Raw genomic sequence first — 19960 nt, 5'->3', positions numbered from 1 at the left:
GACGTCATCTGCTGGCACTGGCCACTCAGATGCTCCTAGAGTTCCCTGCCAACCTTGGAAACAAGATGGCAGAAACCAGGACACTCTGGATGAGCTCTGAGCACCACCCCTAGGGTGGTGTTGGGCAGGGGAGTGTTCACTCCCCTTTCCTTTTTCCAGTTGCGTGTTAGAGCAGGGACTGGGGGTCCCTGAACCAGTGTAGACTGGATTATGCAAGGAATGCACCAAATGTGCCCTTCAAAGCATTTCTATTGGTTTAGGGAGGCTATCCCTCCCAAGCCTGTAACGACCATTTCCAAATGGAGAGGGTGCAACACCCCTGTCTAGGAGGTGTCAGCAGCTTGAGCTGCATGGAAACCCTCAGAAAGCTGAAATGGCAATACTGGGGGTCCTCTAAGGAGACCCCAGAGTGCATGCTTGCAAAAGCCTTGGGATGAGATTCTAACATCTTTGAAACTAAACATGCCTATGTTCGGGGTTACCATTATGTAGCTAGACATAGGTAGTGACCTATGTCTAGTACACGCATAAAATGGTATCCCTGCACTCGCGAAGTCTGGGAAAATGGTCCTGAAGTTCATGGGGACACCTCTGCTAGTGCAGGGGTGCCTTCAGACACAAGTACTCTGCACCCTGCCCTCAGGGCTGGAGGGCCTGCCATAGGGGTGACTTATAAGTTACCTGGTGCAGTGTAAATGGCAGTGAAAGGGCGCATACACCTTTTCACACAGGCTGCAATGGCAGTCTTGCAGAAGCCTTTGCATGGGCTCCCTATGGGTATCAAAAGGTATGCTGCAGCCCATAGGGATCCCCTGGTACTCCAATGCCCTGAGTACCTAGGTACCATGTACTAGGGACTTATAAGGTGGCACCAGTATGCCAATTGTGGGTGAAATATTGGGTTACCAGTAGGCAGCAACAGAATTTAGAGGAGAGGGAGCATAATCGCTGGGGTCCTGGTTAGCAGGATCCCAGTAAGCACAGTCAAGCACACTGACATCAGGCAGATAATGGCGGTAACCATGGAAAAAGAGGGTACTTTCCTACATTTCACCTCCCTCTTTCTTCTGTTGGAAACCGCTACCACCTTTGTGGGTGTCCCCCCCAGATATCTATTTGGACACTCTGGTTCTAGCCCAGATGTCTGCCTCCTCAGCAAGCTTCCTTGTGTCAGTCAGCTTACAGTCAAATAGGAGCTGACACAACTCTGTAAAACAAATACTGAGAATGTGCTCTCTCAGGATTAAATTGTACATCCAAATATAATCACTGACTTTGCTGTCCCGCATCCAGCCATTCAGTGCCTTACTAAAGTAATCAATTAAATATACACAACTACCAATGTTAGAAGTGTGTCCCTCCCAGGTTTTGGCATGTGTTTCAACAGGCCCGCCCCCAGTACTCTTCAGGAAACCTATGTGCCCTCAGTACAACTTCATGAGCAGAAAACCAATTATCAGTGTCATTTACGACCACATAACTGGCCACCAAATCCTTGGGTATATGAACCTTCTTTCTCCAGCAGGTACTGTACATATGCTGCTACCATCACTGTTGGAATTTGCCTGTCTGGACTTGAGTTCCAGCTCTTTTAGAATCAGTGCATGAGCAAGATCTAATTTCTTTTCTGCTAGAGCTCTTCAAGCCTACATTGCAGCTCTTTCAGCTTGCTTGGCTTTCCTCCCAGCCTCTATCTTTAGTTTTGCCAAATGCAGCTGGAATTTTCTCTCCTTTCTTGCGGTCAGGCCATGACTAGAGACATTGCTCCTTGTTCTCATAGGTAGTACAAATCTAAGGTTCTCCCCCTCAACTGCTGCACATAGCTCCTCAAAAAGCTATTGACAGGCTGCCCCCATTCATCATCCTCTTGGGTGTGGGACTCTGTCCAAGCCCTCAGTGCCAATTGAAACTCTGCCTTCTTGGTGGCTCCTCTGACAGGCACCCACATCCCTTTGTTGAAGCTTTTGAGCTAGTTAACATTGTAATCCTCCAGCTTAGCCTACTCAAACTCCATGACTCCACTCATAGAACCAGCCAGTTATATGATGTATAGAATTAAACATGCAAAGCAGGAAAATTTGCAGGAAAAGGAATAAAATGGTCTTTAAATGTGGGTAGGTAGTGTACAAGTAGCTATTGAATGGCATTTCACAAACACAAGTTCTATCCTCACCATTGATAACCATTGTTAAGAGTTGGGTCTCTAGTTGCAGATGTTTGCACCCTGTCCAAGTAGGGACTACAATCTTAGTAAGGGTAAGTCACAACACAACCTAAATTATCCTGTGCTCACCCTTTGGTATCTGGGCACATAGCAGGCAGGCTTAACTTAGAAGGCAATGGGTAAAGTATGTGTGCAATAACTCATAAGTAAACACAGTGAAAACACCACAATAAGTACTTCACACAAGTTTAGAAAAAAAGATAATCTTTATCTGAATAAATCAAGACCAAAACAACAAGAATCCAATATGTACGAGTCAAGAAATAATGATGCAGAAGGCCACAGAGGAGGAGATGATTTTGAAGAAACAGCAATGCATCAGTTCTTCTGTTGCAGCAGAGGGGATGCGTTGTTTCCTTCCATGCAGCAACGTGATGTATCAATTTTCAGGCACACAGCCTTGGTTCCTCACCGCGGCATGGGGATATTGTGATCCCCAGTGACAATATGTGAGAAATCCAGAATGCACTGTGAAGAGGCAATAGGCGCTGCGTCTATCTGGCAGGCAATGCAGTGATTTTCCAGCTGAGAGACAGGCGCTGCATTAGTTCTGAAGGAGATGCATCAGATTTTGCAGGCGTTGCATTGATTTTCCAACAAGGTGGATTTTCTCTCTCTTAGATGAAGTCTTTGATGGGACTGAGACTTCTTAATAGTTAACAGAGGCAAGCTAAGTCCAGTCCCTTAGAGAGCACTTGTGGGGCAAGGCAGAGTCCTTCCAGCAGAGTCAGGGGCCAATAGGCAGCAAAGCAACAATCAGGAGAGCAGTACTTCAAGCAAAGCAGTCCAGATTAGTCCTTTAGGCAACACAGCAGTCCCTCTGACAGAGTCTAGGAAAACACAAATGATGGACGGAATGCGGAACCAATCAAACATTCACCCCCAGTCACAGATCTGGGTTTAATCCATCGTTCTTTTGCTCACCATGCCACCCCAGTTTAGACCTAGCCACATGCAAATCAGTCTTGACCCTGTTCCTAATGGGAACAGTCCAGCCCGAACTGCCAGGCCAGGTCCTCACTGGAAAGGAAACAAGCATCCTGGGTCCAGTTTCAGGGTTTCACCCTTTATCAGCCAGGCTAGTTTGAATCCAGTGGCATAGTGAGCCCGGGACCCATGTCTGGGCATACCCGGCGCAGTTATGGCAGCAAAAGCAAAGCAAAACACAAATGATGGACGGAATGGGGAACCAATCAAACGTTCACCCCCAGTCACAGATCTGAGTTTAATCCATCATTCTTTTGCTCACCATGCCACCCCAGTTTAGACCTAGCCATATGCAAATCAGTCTTTACCCTGTTCCCCATGGGAACAGTCCAGCCCGAACTGCCAGGCCAGGTCCTCCCTGGACCTGAAATAAGCAGCCTGGCTGAAGAAGGGTGATACCCTGAAACCGGTTCCAGGATGCTTGTTTCCGCAACTTCACGGGGTCACTATGATGTTACAGGGCCGCATGTGTTGTGTTGGTTGCAGGTCGTGACGGACATTGGACTTGCAACACTCCTGTGTCAGCGAAGTAGGGTGAGATCAGCGGCTGCAGTGACGCAAGGCCTACTGGGTCTTTGGACTTCTACGAGGGGTAGCTAACAGGGTCGTTGGATCCGTCACACTCAGCGAGGTCCACAGTCTTGGGGCAAGCAGCGTCGTGGATCCGGGCGGCAGCATCCTTCGCAAAATCGCACATCATCATCCGCCATCATTAGACTGTTCTTTCGCCAGGAATTCACTTCCAGGGCCCAGGAACTGGAAATGACCCTCTAGCAAGCTAAAGTCCACAGTAAGTAGACTCAGGTCTGGATGGTAAATCCTTTCCTGTACCCGAGGCTTCAAAAAAGGAGTCAAGCTCTACTCCAAGCCCCTGGAGTTACTTCTCAAGCAGGAATACAACAAAGTCCAGTCTCTGTCGTCTTGCACAGGCAGAAGCAGCAACTACAGGACAGCCCAACACAGCACAGTCACAGGCCAGGGCAGCACTTTTCCTCAGCTCTTGAGCTCTTCTCTAGGTTCCTCTTGAATCCTTGAAGTAATCTACAGTCTGGGTTTTTTGGGTCCAATACCTACACCACTTCCTCTCTTTGAAGTTGGCAAACTTCAAAGTAAAGTCTCAAGTGTTTATTAGATCCTTTCTTGTTCAGGTCAAGCCCCAGCCACACACCAGGGGGTTGGAGACTGCATTGTGTGAGGGCAGGTACAGCCCATTCAGGTGTGAGTGACCACTCCTCCCCTCTCTTCCAGCACAGATAGCTCATCAGGATATGCGGGCTACACCCTAGCACCCTTTGTATCACTGTCTAGGGAAAGGTGCAAACATCCCAACTGTCAAACTGATCCAGACATGGAATCCACAAACAGGCAGAGTCACAGAATAGTTTGCAAGAAAATGCCTACTTTCTAAAAGAGGCATTTTCAAACACACAAGCTAAAAAACAACTTCAGTAAAATATGTATTTTTAAATTGTGAGCTCAGAGACTCTAAACTCCAAATTGCTATCTGCTCCCAAAGGGAAACTTCACTTTAATAACATTTGAAGGCAGGCCCCATGTTAAGTTATGAGAGAGATACGCCTTGCAACAGTGAAAAACTAATATGGTAGTATTTTAATGTCAGGACATGTAAAAACATAAGTACATGCCCCACCTCTAACATACTGTGTGCCCTGCCCATGGGGCTAACTAGGGCCTACCTTAGGGGTGCTTTACATGTATGAAAAGGGAAGGTTTAGGCCTGACCAGTGGGTACACTTGCCAAGTCGAATTGGCAGTTTAAAACTGCACACACAGACACTGCAGTGGCAGGTCTGAGACATTGTTACAGGGCTACTTATGTGGGTGGCACAATCAGTGCTCCAGTCCCACTAGTAGCATTTGATTTACAGGCCCTGGACACTTCTAGTGCACTGCACTAGGGACTTACTAGTAAATCAAATATGCAATCATGGAGAGCCAAATACAAATACATTTTACATATGAACACTTGCACTTTAGCACTGATTAGCAGCTGTAAAGTGCCCAGAGTAACAAAAACAGCAAAAGCAGAGTCCAGCACACATCAACAGCCTGGGAAACAGAGACAGAAAGTTAGGGGAGACCACAACAAGGATGCCAAGTCTAACCATTCTTATGCTCCCTAAAATGACATTCAGAGACCAGGTAATGGCGAGCAGTAATATGAGTCTGCACTTTCCTGTTGACCTCCATACCTTTTAAAAAACTTGTGTTTGAGTACCAATATACTGGGCATGGCATTAATGCGCATTTCTAATCTTTTAGCAACAGTTTGATACTCATCCATGTTCACAACAACATTACGATGTAATTCAGGGGATGCTTGAAGGAGCCCTCACTTTGAAACCAAGAGAATGTGGTATCAGCCATTTCTTTCCTCTTTCATTTAAATCTAGATCCTGCTATCATTCCAACGTATATTTCAAAAGCATCAAATAAGCTTCTCCAAGTAGCTGACGATTCTCACAAATTCTCTAAAGAAAAAGTGGGGGTTCATTGAGCAAATGCTTTTGATGTGCGAAGTCAAAGAATTTGAAGAACTAAACAACTTTAAATGCAAGTTAGGTAAAGATTTTCAGCACAAAATCTCCCAACGTTAGAATCCCAAGTAATGTTAGAAATATAACACAGAGACTGGACTAATGCTAGACAAAATGAGGGTTAAAGTGTATGTGCCAACCTAAATTCATTTTTTATACTGATCAACTATTTTGCATATCACTTAATAAATTGTAAACACAAAGGTGTGCTTGCCATTTATCAATTGACAAAGTGTGCGCATCACTGTCTACCACATTGTATATGTTCCAGGTAGGATTGTTTGGTTTTAGGAAAACAAGAGGAATTTAGACGTATATGTGAAAATGGGTATCAAGTGTAAACTTGGAACAAGTGTTCACATGGAACTCATTTACAGAACATTGTAAAACAACATGGGAATGCTAGGGGCATAACACAGGCCCCCACAGCCTTGCTCCAGGGCCTCCTCAGCACAATACATTGTGCACAGGAGGCAGGCTTCTGATTGGGTACGGGGGAGGGGGGCCCCCTCCATGTACTTTGCAGGTACCCCCATGTTTCGTATATCGCATATATTCGTATATATTCGTATATTGACTCAATCAAGGGGGAGAATATTTCAGTAAGACAGAAGCATTCCATAGTGAATTAATCTCAGAAGACAATCATTTATAAGTCAACTAACATTTCCCATATCCATTTCATCAGAATACAATTTTGTTTTCTACATATACAACTGCATGAAACAGGTGAGTTGAGAGAGAGTAACTCAATAGAGCCCCAGTTGAGAAAAACCATCGCAGAACAAATTATATTGGTATACAGCAAAGGAGAGCCAGTATTGATAAGTACAGGTATCCAGACCAGTGATAGTACTGGGTGTATAGTTAGATCTGAGGTCTGTCTTTAGATGGTGTAGACTGCGTTTCAACTCTGAGTGGGATATGGAGGACTCATCAGGAGTAAGCATAACCTGGGGAGTGGTTGAGAATTGCTTGGAAGGCCTGTGAGCTGGATAAGCATCAGGGGTTGACATTGTGGAGTAATAACAACAACAGTGGTCCCAGGATGGTTAACTAGTGTGTTTGAACTTCAATACTCTGTATTTAGGGAACAGTAAGAGTGATCAAGAAAATGTGACCACGATTGCTAGAGTACAAGAGAGAAAGATAGATTATTTTCACGAGGTATTACCTGTGGTATTGTAATATGCACTGCTGGTATTTGTTTATTTAGGGGTGTGATTTCTCAGTCGGAGAACTGCAAACCTCCTGATGATGAGTCAGACACTTGAGACAAGGATCTTCTATCCCTGAAGTTGGGCATTTCTCTGATCGGTGGAGCGTCATATTCATCTCTCTAGCTGCCTTCAAACATCTCACGGGCACTGTTTAGCTCTCACTTAGACTAAGAAGACACAATGCCAAAATAATTCAACACAGTCTAATTATTGAATGTATTAAGGCACTTCCCAAATATCAAATAAAAGTCACACAAATATAAGTGAATAAGCATATAACTCAAATGCAACAGAAAATGTGTCTATACAAACATAAACAAATTTATGACATGGTCAACATTTAAAAAGAAATATGCAATATATCAACAGAGCATGTATGCATAAGCTAAATAATTAAGATTTAAAATGCATCACCATGAGGGGAAGCACCGTCATCCTCACCAGTCAGACTGGAGGAACCCTTTTATCGGCCAAGGCAGGAGACCCCACCAAATGGAATCAAGAGATCTTGGGAAGCGCGTCAGCTCCACAGGTGAGTTCCTGTATTAGCACCAAATCTCCCATCTTTTCTAGAATACCCTCTCCTTCTTTAATGAAATCAAATGCTGGCTGTACTGCGTCTGCATCAAAAACATGCTAAAAGAGCTGGTCAGACTCCCAATGTTTGTTTTGTGGTAGAACTGTACGTTCCTCTGATATGACATTCTCAGCCTGGTGAACAAAATTGAGTCACTGGTCAAACATGGAGTCGGTGGTTAAATAAACATAGCATTACAGGCACTCACCCTGAATATTCAATGCATCCCACATTATATTTATATGTCTCCTGGATCAGGAAAATTAGAAATACTGGTTGACTTGTAAATGACTAGGATTAATTTGCGATGGAGTGCTTTTGTCTTACTGAAATATCTTTCAGCTTGATTGATTCAATACAGGATTCAGCTGTTGTATTATACTGGTCTTTAAATGAGTTCAATGTGAACTCTTCTTTCAAGTTTTCATATAAGAATGTCCAAGTATGAAAATGATCTTTATTTTGATGATGAACATCTCTTGAATGCGAATACATGCAAGCGCGTACTAATTACAGTTCTTGCTGAATACCATGTTGTCCTGTACTTTCAACAGGAATGTCTCCCAAAACATAAAACAGCAATTGGGAAATGGATTTGAAGCTGCTTCTAAGAAACATGTTGAATAAATCACGAAGCAGAGTTTAAACGCACATAACAGTGTGCATTCCACACATTGTAATCACTCTTCACAATAATTCTAGATGAAGGCATATGATTTGTAAGGTTCGCCACCTTAATGAAAAGAAGGCATGGCAGTCAAACCTATTGCTTGATGCATTTGACTGAAAATGTATATGTCTCAGTTGAAGGGAGAAGCCAGAAAATTAAAATACCTCTTACTTTGAACCAAAGATCTTATGGCATCAGACAAGCGCAGCAAGTCATTGTGACCCTCTCCAGACAAGCTCAATTGTCTCTTCTATGCAAGCATCTATCCATTCATCCGATCATCCTTCCATCTACCCACTGATATCTACCATTTCACCTTTACATTCTTTCATCTATATCATTTTTTCAACCATCACTACTATTCTGTCTGTCCATTCATTCATCCATCCGTCCAGCTATATCAAAACCAATCTATCTCAAAACCTATAAATTTATCCTGTAAGTCATACATATCTCCCATTCACACTTTCAATCATTCATCCCTACATCCACACTTTCACTCATTAATATATCCCTGCATTCATCCTTCCAACCAGCATTTCACTCCATCCAACCATCTGCCTATCCATCCTTCCTTTCACTCACCCATTCTGTCTTTCACTCCTTCAACTATCTTTTCACTCATCCATCACTCATTCATTTAGCCTTTCACTTTTCCATATACTGACTCATCCATCCATTTACCTTCCATCCATTCATCCATTTACTCTCATCAATCAGCCCATCTGTCCTTCCATCATACTTTCACTCGTCCACCCATTGCTTCTCTCATCCTGATTCCCATTGTTTCACTCACCTATCCATCTAGCCATCCACCCTTTCATGTCTCACATCCATCCATCCATCCTTTCACTCACTTACCCACGCATACATATTCATTATGAGCCTTTGGCTGTCGAATTTCAGACAGACGAAGCCCATCAAGAACTCCAACCCCACTCTGGCTGCTAGAGAGTGGGGTTCACAATGCTCCTGTCCAAACCCATCCATCTACCTCTAAACCTATCCATCAAACCTATCATCCATCCATTCTTTCAACCATCTATCTATCCATGCATCCAGCTATCCATTCTCTTTCCAACCTTTCACTCATCTATTCATCCTTACACTCACCCATCAATCCATGAGCCCTACGGCCCATCCATCCATCCTTTTACTCAGCCACCCATCCTTTCACTCTTTCATCCACTCATCCATCCATCCTTTTACTGAACCATTGACTCATCCATCCATCCATCCACTTATTCATCCACCATTTCATTCAACCATCCACCCACTCTTTCACTCAGCCATCCATCCTTTCATTCAGCCATCCACCCTTTCAGCCAACCACCCACCCACCCATTATTTCACACATCCATCCTTTCACTCATTCATCCTGCCATCTCTCTATCCACTCACCCATCCATGTGCCCTTTCCCTTGCACAACCATCCGTCCATCCGTCCATCCATCCATCTATCCATCCATTCATCCACTCAGATACTCACCCACTCTTTCACGTTAATCATGAGCCTTTGTATGCTAAGCTGTAGACAGAAGAGGCCAACCAAGAACCCCACCCACGCTGTAGATGCTAAAGCAGGGGAGGTTGGAGGGGAGGGCGTTCATGACTCCCCTGTAGAATTATGCGCACTTCACATTGCAATCAAATGCTATAAATTTGTATCTGGTAAATTGTTGTTGAAATATTTAAAGGATGGTTTCTTTGAACAGCTCATCTTGATAATTGTACTTTTTTGGCCTCAGTGCTTCCTATTTCTATCGCCAAAACAGTTTGTGATGTTCTGACGGAACAACAGAGGACACAACGATATATGTAAGTGATAAATGACTTTGAAAGTTAGCGCCCACCAACATGTACCAGGCCTCTCAGGTAAACAGTGGGTAACCAATTACTCAATTTGAACATCAGTATTCTAACCTAACATGCACAGTCAATTTCTCGTAAGAAGAATACACATGTTGAGAATCCATCTGCAGCAACATATAAATGAATAGCATGGTACAAAACACTGCAACAGGCTAAAGAAAGGGCAGAATATTAACGTTTTCTGATTGTATGCTCCCACCTGCTTTGATACTTTTGTTAGCTAATGTCAGGAGGGATCGTGTTTGCGTTTGTTCTGCATTCCTTCCTGCCAATGGCTTCTGAGTCAGTAAAGTGTAAATAAAACGACAACAAAATAACATAATACACTTTAGAAATGTACTAAGTGGCCTGTTAAATATTGCTAGCTAACAGCATGGGAGCACAATATTTTCCCTGATCTTGACTGAGTATTGTTGGAGAAGGGGTTAATTGTTTCTTATATAAAGATTCTCGACTATGGGATATTTCTTCAACTTCACTTCGGAAAACAAACAAGCCTTACTCAAAGTCAGTCAAATCAGAGGTGGGGTGGACAAGAACACGGCACAAATCTTGCCTTCCTGTCTTGGGAGCCTGCATGGTGTTAGTGATAACGATGGTAGATCAGGCACCATGATATTCTACTTATGGTGTTATGGTGGTGTTGACCACAGGCAATCACCAGTTGAGATTAACCATCGGCGAGGGCATTCCAGCAATGCAAATAGATGTTTCAAATGGTTCAGTAAGGTGAAGTTCAGGTGGTTCTCTCATTGGTTAGTTTTGGGAATTCCCTTATATGTTTTTAGGCTGTAATTTCTGATCCATGAGGAGTAGAATTGTCATGTTTGGTAGTTTGGGATAGTGGTGAGAAAGCCTACTTATTGATGTCATTGGTTTTCACATTACTATTTTAGAAATCCCACGTTTACAAAGTGGGCATTTCTTTGTGCTCATAACTATGCCCCTCATTACAACCCTGGTGGTCGGTGATAAAGTGGCGGTAATACCGCCAATAGGCTGGCGGTAAGTACCGCCAAATTATGACCATGGCGGAAAGCGCTCAGATAGACAGCCACTTTACCACATCGACCACCAGGGCGGAAACAACACACAACCACGTCGGTATCTGCCTACAGCCAGGCGGAAGACAATATTCTGCCCACTGTATATGACAGCCCAATCTGCCACCTTTTCCAGGGTGGTACCAATGACATCAAAAGCCTGGCAGAAACACTGCACAGAAGGGAAAGGACTCAACATTGGAGACACAGAGAACAACCACGCCGCCATGGAGCCCGAGCTGCAGATATTTCCGATACTATTCTATGTTCTGCTCCACCAACGACGGCGAAGACGACCACGGTGAGTACAGCCACTTAGCACACAGGGGAGGGAGGGAGGAAAAAGAGAGTGACACACACACGCACCACCCCCTCTCCCCCAACACCATATACACAATCAGATACAGTAAGAAAACATATTTACCCCGTACCCCTCAGGAATAATGCAAGGACGACTAGAATAGATGAAAGTGAGTGTAATAATATAAATACTGTAGATATATGTGCATCCAATCTAAAAGTATATACATATGTACAATTCAAGGGACACTGCCCAGTCCTCAATGTGCATGGGCCACATGACAAAGTCCAAGGCCCCACTTGTCTCCTGCAACAACACTGAGAGAACACTGCAGGGGCATCAGTTAAAAAAATAGGCAGGAACCTCAGGGGGACGGGGAACGGGGCACCTCAGCCGGAAGATGGAACAAATCTACTGGTTCTCGAGTGGGCAACATGCCCTGCGCTTGGTCCTGGGGAGTGCAAGCCCACAGTCTCTCAAGTGAGTGACTTGTCCACATACTCTGGAGGGGACATTGTGCCCTGTGATCTTCATCCTGGGAAGGATGGGGTGAGTGGGTGAATTCACTGGTTCTGGAGGGGGCATTGTGTCCTGTGATCTTCATCCTGGGGAGGATGTGAAGAGTGGGTGGCTTGATCTTCATCCTGGGGACGATGAGGTGAGTGGGTGGCTTCCCCACTGGTTCTGGAGGGGGCATTGTGCCTTGTGATGCAGATCTTGGGGTGTGCAAGGTCACAGTCTCACAGCTGGGTGTCATTCCGACAGGATTTGCATGGGGCAGGCCGTACAACAGCCCATGGAGGCAGGACTACAGACCATCCGCCGGTGGTGACGGCTGATCAGTGGTGACAGTGGTGCTGCTGCTGCTGGTAATGGTGGGGGGAAGCTCCAGCCCATCCCCTGCAGCCTCGGACGGCTGCCCACTGTAGGTGGTGGTGGTACTGCTGCTGCTGGTAATGGTGGGGGGAAGCTCCAGCCCATCCCCTGCAGCCCTAGATGGCTGCCCACTGCCGGTGGTGGTGGTGCTGGTAGTGGTGGGGGAAGGCTCCTGCCCATCCCCTGCAGCCTCGGATGGCTCCACAACCATGGTTGTTGGTGGGGACTTTGACCGAGTCCCAGCACCAGGCCTCTTGTCCTTCCTGCCTGCTGGTGTAGGCCCCTTGTCCTTCCTGGCAGCAGCTGTGGATGGCTCCTTGCTCTTCTTGGCAGCACTTGGGGCAGGCTCCTTGCCCTTCCTGGCTGCAGCAGGGGATGGCTCCTTGCCCTTCCTGGCAGCAGCTGGGGATGGCTCCTTGCCCTTCCTGGCAGTACTTTGGGCAGGCACCCTTTCTGTGAGGCAGCCTTGGTGCCCTGGATCCTTTACCACCACAAGTGGGTGTGGACACTAGTGGGCCCGTGGACTGGGTGGCTGAGGTGCTTGCCTGAGTTTTAGCCACCCTGGCCAGTTGTGAAGAAGGGGGAGGGGTAGGGAAGAAGTCAAAGGTGGAGAGCTAAAGCTGCTTAGGGATATTGGGGAGGGGAGAGGGAGAAGGTATGGGAGTGGAGGAAGAGGGAGTGGTTGTGGGAGGTGTCTGTCTGCTGTGTTTGGGTGCAGATGCATGGGCTGGATGCTGTTGTGAGGCGAATTGCTGTTGTTTGTCTGAGTGCTTACATTTGTATACCTTGGGAGGGGGGACAGACACAGTGGGGGAGGACACAGGGGACATGTGCATGGCTGTTGGGGTGGTGACTGCCAGTGAGGTGTGTGTTGTGATAGGTGTGCTGATGATGGGGGTAGTGGATGTGAATGTAGTGAATGCAGGTGTGAGTGTAGATGCAACTGGGAGAGAGGTGGAGGAGGAGGAGGACAGGGACACAGTGGAGGCAGTGGATGTTGGTATGTCTGTATCTGGATGGTGTTTCTGTGAGTGCTGTGGGATGAAGTGTGGTGATTGTGTTTGCCTGTGCCACTCTTGTGTGTTGACGTGTGTGCATGCTTGCCTGTCTTTGTGCTTGGGATAGGTTGGCGTTGAGGGAAATGGGACTGGGTAGAGGAAGTTGGAGGGGAGAGGGTAGAAACAGGGACAATGGCTGCCATCAGAGAGGAGGCCTGAGCCTAAATTGATCTCTGTTGGGCAGCCAAGCTAGTGTGAATGTCTTCCAGAAATGCATTGGTCTGTTGCATTTGGGCTGCCAGCCCCTAAATGGCATTCACAATGGTTGACTTCCCAAAAGATATGGATCGCAGGAGGTCAACAGCCTCCTCACTCAGGGCAGCAGGGCTAACTGGGGCAGGGCCTGAGGTGCCTGGGGCAAAGGAGATGCCCACCATCCTCAGTGAGTGGGCACAGGCAACTGGATGAGGGGCTGCTGGTAGGGCGGTGCTGGTACAGGGGGTGGCAGCTGTACCTGTAGCTGGGGTGGTCAAACCGGTGACCTCCACCACCTGGAAGCTTCCATCGGTGGAGGTATCTGTGCCTGAACTGTCCCCTCCAGTCCCCGCTGTGGTGCCCCACTCGCCCTCTGTCCCACTGGTGCCCCAACGTCGGTGGACTCTGCCTCCTGGGTCCTGTGGGACGTAGCAATGCCTCTGCTCCTCCGCCAGATGATGCTAATGCACATAAGGACAGGATGACAAAACAAAAAAGGGGGAGACAAATTATACACTTGGTCAATGGCTGCACCAACACCACTGTTGGTGTACACAGCACACTCACACACAGGGAACAGTCCTGCGCACTATGCGATGCACTACCAGTAACAGTGGTAGTCACTAGGGCATGGGGAGGGACACATACCGCCAACTGCAGCTAACCTGGGACCCACACAGCCCTGCCCAGTTGTGGGTGCCTACAAGCTAGGTAGGAGGACTATCACATCAGAACCCTGGCCAACATGGGACCTACTCTGAAATGTCAGGCCTGGCCTAGGGGGACCCACAGATACACATCCCCCACCCAGCTACCACCCCACAAGGCGTAAGTAGTAATGATGGGCACTGTACTCACCCCCTTGTGGCTGCTGTGATGCCCTAAAGTGCCCATCCAGCTCCGGATAGGCCACTGCCGGTATGCGGGCCATCAGGGGGGTCAGGGTTCGAGGGGCACCCCTTCCTCATTGGGATGCCATCCCCAGCTGGGCCTCCGCCGTTCTCCGTGCCCAGCGTTTCAGGTCCTTTACACTTTTTCCGACAGTGGGTGCTCCCATTGCCATAGACCCCCAGGGTCCACACGTCCTTGGCGATGACATGCCATTTACCCTGCAGACCTGCAGAGGTAATACAGACAAAGGTATTAGTCAGAGAGCCCTGTCTGTTATACTCATGGCCCACCATACCCCTTCCCATCGCCATTAGCGCAAACCTGGCCCAGCACACAAGCTGCACACCGCCCAGGGGATATCCACCAACCCCTCCACTCGAGGCCTTCACACACACCACTCCATGCATTCATACTCCATGCATTCTGCTCACAGTGTACTCACCTGTTGGTCAGGAGGCCCATACAGCAGTCTGTACTGGGGTAGGACCCCATCCACCAGTCTCTCCAACTCTGCTGAGGTGAAGGCAGGGGCCCTTTCCCTAGTCACATGCGCCATGGTTGGTTCCAGACACAGGTCACAGCACCACATGCAGTGTAGGTCGTCTCCTGTAGAAGGTCCGGTAGCAAGTGAGTGAACAAATAGAAAATGACAATGAAGTCCGCGGTGGTGCATACCGTTACTGCCAGCATACATCACCATTGGCCACTGTATCCCACAGGGCCCAATATTATCCAATGAAGCACTGCACAGCGGTTTCCGACCGCCTCCCACAACGGAGCACAACATCAGCGGAATTACCTCACTTACACCGGTTCCTCCACACAGGACAGGCGGTCGCCATTTCAGGGGGGGGGCAGGCCCTGGGTTATAACTGCGTCACAGTTCACAATTGTACCTACAGGACAGATGCCATTTATACATTTCAAATTAACATAATGCATTGTACTGTTGTGGCTACAATGTACAGTTTGTGACCAGCTCCTCACTCTTTTGCCCCATAGATTGCTACCGCTGAGGATGAATAGGAGATGGAGACATACCCCCATGTACAGACCCCTGGTAGACTTGGCAACAAGGGAGGACAGACACATTATCCTCACCTACAGACTTGACAGGGCCACAATCACGGAGCTGTGTGCCCAACTGGAGCCTGACGTAATTCTGCTATCTGTCAATCCACTGTGATCCCCCTCTTGTGCAAGTCCTATCTGTGCTCCATTTCTTGGTAACTGGTTCTTTCCAAGTGACAGTGGACTTGGCAGCAGGAATGTCACAGCCATTGTTCTCAATAGGGCTGACAAGAGTGCTGGATGCCCTGATTAAACACGTGCAGCTACATTGTTTTCCTCCAGGTGTAGGATTTGGCCACAGTGAAGGCTGACTTCTATGCAAAGGGACATACCCCCAAGATCATTGGGGCAATTGATTGTACATATATTGCATTTGTTCTCCCCTGGCAAAATAAACAGTGTTCATAAATCATAAGAGATTTCACTCAATGAATGTCCAGATGGTGCGCCTGGCGAACCAGTACATCTCCCACGTCAATGCAAAGTATCCTGTCTGTGCATGATGCCATTATCCTGAGGAATAGCAGCATCCCAAGTGTGATGGCCCAACTACAGAGGCACAGGGTGTGGCTAACAGGTAAGCCTTGTTCCCACCCAGTGGATGTTGGTATATGGGTATGGTGTGGGCCATATGGCATAGTGTGTGGCAAAAATGTTGTCCCTCAATATTTGCAGGTGACTCCGGTTACCCCAACCTATCATGGCTACTGACCCCTGTGAGGAATCCCCGGACAAGGGCAGAGGAACGTTACAATGAGGCACATGGGTGAACAAGAAGGATCATTGAACGTACCTTTGGCCTCTTGAATGCCAGGTTTCGGTGCCTCCATCTAACTAGGGGATCCCTGTGCTACTCATCCAAGAAGGTCTGCCAGATCATCGTGGCATGCTGCATGTTGCATAACCTTGCCTTGAGACGGCATGTGCCTTTTATGCAGGAGGAGGAGGCTGGAGATGGCCGTATGGCAACAGTGGACCCTGTGGGCATTGAAGATGAGGAGGCAGAGGAGAAGGATGAGGACAGCAGAACTGCAGTGATTCAACAATACTTCCAATGACACACAGGTAAGCCAGTGTAACTTCACATTTCATTGTCATTTGTTTCTTTCACATTGTCACTGGCAGGCTGTGCTTTTCCACTTCTATGCCCACTCACTGCACCCTTTGGCAACTCTTTTTGCAGATGTTGGTGCCCCACTATTGCTCCTGGTGTGTTCACTGCAGCCAACTACAGGTCTATCCTATGTACACGTTACTGTACAGTTGATTTGCAATGTTTGAACCTTGTTAAACAAATACATACTTCAATCATTTGACATACTCCATGCTTGTATTTTTTGAAAGTGTGTTTATTGAAATGCTGTGAAGAAAAGGGGGAAGTGCAATGGGCTGTGGTGATGATGGAGGAAAGTCCAGGGTATTGTTCCAATCTATTTGTAGCACAGGTGCTTTGTCCAAGGGGGACGTAGGAAGGGGAGAAATGGCAGTTCAAGGTGGACAAGGTGACAGAGTGGACACAAGGGTGACAATCAGGAGAGTCTTATTTCCTGGCGGGGGTCTTGGCAATAGTCTCTGGCTTCTGCCTGGATCGCAGGGAACATTTGTGGGGTGGTGCTTCTTCTGCAGGGGGAGAGGTGATGGTGGCCTGTTGGTTCTGTGGCGGGCCTCCTGTCCACTAGCAGCAGGGGGGGTGGAGGGCAGTTCAGTAGTCTGGCTAGTGGCAGGGGCCTGCTGCCACCCTCATAATATTGGCCATGTCTGCCAGCAGCCCTGCAATGGAGACCATGGTGGCCTACGAGTACTCCCTGATCCCCTGGTAGTGTCTCTCCTGCAGCCGCCTGTTCTCCTGCACGTTGTGCTGGATCAGGCCCAGCGTATCCTGGGAATGTTGGTATGCTCCCAGGATCTTGGTGAGTGCCTCCTGGAGAGTCGGTTCCCTGGGCCTGTCCTCCCCCAGGCACACAGCAGTCCTCCCAGTTTCCCTGTTGTCCTGTGCCTCTGTCCCCTGAACCGAGTGCCCACTTCCATTGACCCCAGGTCCCTGATTGTCTTGGGTGTAAGGTGTGCCCTGTGGTCCCTGTAGTGGTGGACACACTGCTGATTGACGTGTCCTAGGAACAGAGGCATGGGTATGCTGGGTGGGTGTTATGGTGGTGTTTCCTGAGGGGAGAGGCTCTATGGTGGTGTGTGACTATGGCTGGGTAACCGAATGTCCAGAGGTCCCTGATGGGCCAGATTGGTCATCCAGATCCAGGCAACCAGAGTTGCTGTCATCACTGTGGGCCTCTTCTGTGGGGGGACTGGATATTGCTGGCACCACTTCTCTGGTGACATCGGCTGGGATACCTGTGCTGATGTAAATGCAGTGTTATTGTTTCTCTTTGTGACATATTGTGCATGGGTGGGTTGCCCTCTTTGGTTGTATTTGTCCTGGCAGCTTTCACTTTTGTGAGCTGGTATGTGGTGGGCTAGGTGATTCTCTCTAGTGTGCATGCTTTAGTGATAGGTGTCCATGCAGGTCTGTGAGTGGTGTCCATGCATTGGTATTGCATGCAGGGCTTGGCATTGGGATGAGTGAGATGTGATGGTGGGGTGTGTGGGAAGTGGTGGAGTGATGAGAGTGAGGGTGGGGGTATTTGATGGAATGCAGGGGTGGGTGATAGTAGTATAGAGTTGACTTACCAGAGTCCAGTCCTACTCCAGCCATGCCCTCAGGATCCATGATTGCGAAGACTTGCTCCTCCCATTTTGTTAGATGTGGGGTTGGAGGTGGGAGGCCACCATCAGTCCTCTGTACAGTGAGTTGTTGTCTTGCTACAATGAAACGTACCTTCCCCCGTAGGTCATTCCACCTCTTCCTGATATCATCCCTTGTTCGTGGGTGCTGTCCCACGGCGTTGACCTTGTCAATGGTCCTCCGCCATAGCTCCATCTTTCTAGAAATGGATATCTGCAGAGCCTGTGCTCCAAATAGCTGTGGCTCTATCCTGATGATTTCCTCCCCCATGACCCTTAGCTCCTCTTCAGAGAATCTGGGATGTGAGGTACGTGGGTGATGTATAGGTGATGATGGCATATGGCTCTGGTCTTGCCTGTGGTCGTGGTGTCTGTCCTGTGCCAATGGTTTGTAGTCGTAAAGGGTTGTGGGTAGTGTGGGTGTGTGTTTTATAGTGGTGTAGGTGTGTGGGTGTGGTGTGTGTATGTGAGTCAGGTGTGAGTAGTTTACATTTTCCAATGTGGTGTTGTTTTGTTTGAGTGTGTGTATTTTGAGCGGGGCGGTATGTACTGCCAATGGTTTACCACCATTGAATGTCCACCATGGTGATTTGTGGGTCATAATGTGATGGGTGTAGTTCTGTTGGCATAACTGTGTGGGTTTGGATACCCCCAGTTTATCACTGACCTTTGCTGTGGCGGAACTGTGTGTTTGGCTGAATAGAGACAGATCTGTGTGTGTGTCATAATATGGTGAACGGATATCCGTAGTGGCGGCGGTATGTATGTTGGTGGCAGTCAGCGTGGCGGTAAGTGGGATTTACCGCCAATGTCATAATGAGGGCCTATGTATTTTGCAGCTGTGTCCAATCCACGTCTGGTCTGTACTCGATGACAGCTCCCCTTGTGCGTTCCATCCAGACAGCCTCAACTGCATCTGCATACCGATGGGTGTTCCTGGGCTGGAAGGGTGGAGGGACTCTCTCTTACACTTCAAAAGGTAATGACCTCATCCTACACAATGGACTCATCATGCCCCACAGATATTCTGTTACCAGGACTGGGTTGAAAGGAGTTGTGTTACACTTGAAAGACTTCCTTTGAAATCATCCCTACATCAAAGACATTTTTGAGTATAGGTACAGGGCTCTGATCCCATCTTTTCAGAGCACTTTGGAACTGGGACTAAACTTCTGTCAGAAGGACAACTGCAACACACCAAGGACTCATCTGGACCGTTCTTCTACTGTTGCCCTGCTACCTGTTATTGTTGGGTGCCATAAAGGACTCACTGTGACATGAATGACTCTCGCCTCACAGGGAGACTGCTGGATTTAGAGCAGCAACCCTTTTGTTTGTAGGTGACTGAGTTACACTTATGTAAGTTAGACGCTGTTGTTCCAAACCTCACAGCTCTCTAGCAGTACCTCACCCAAACCCTGAGTAGTTATGGTGATTTCAGGCAGCCTACCCCATGGACTCTGGAGACCTCTCAGGGAAGTCATGGTGTACCCTTTTTCTCTTGTTATAAATACGTCTCTTATAAACACACAGTGAAGAAGATGCAGGACAGTTCTCAATATGTTTATTGAAAAGACTACAGTCTAGGATAAAATGGATGTGTTGCAATGTGTATGTCAATGATAACAGAAGCAGAATGGTGAGTACAAAAGTGGTACCTATGAAAACCCCCACCATATTG

The sequence above is a fragment of the Pleurodeles waltl genome, chromosome 4_1 (assembly GCF_031143425.1).
Source record: "Pleurodeles waltl isolate 20211129_DDA chromosome 4_1, aPleWal1.hap1.20221129, whole genome shotgun sequence".
Taxonomy (NCBI): Eukaryota; Metazoa; Chordata; class Amphibia; order Caudata; family Salamandridae; genus Pleurodeles; species Pleurodeles waltl.
Note: the sequence above shows the minus strand (reverse complement) of the source record.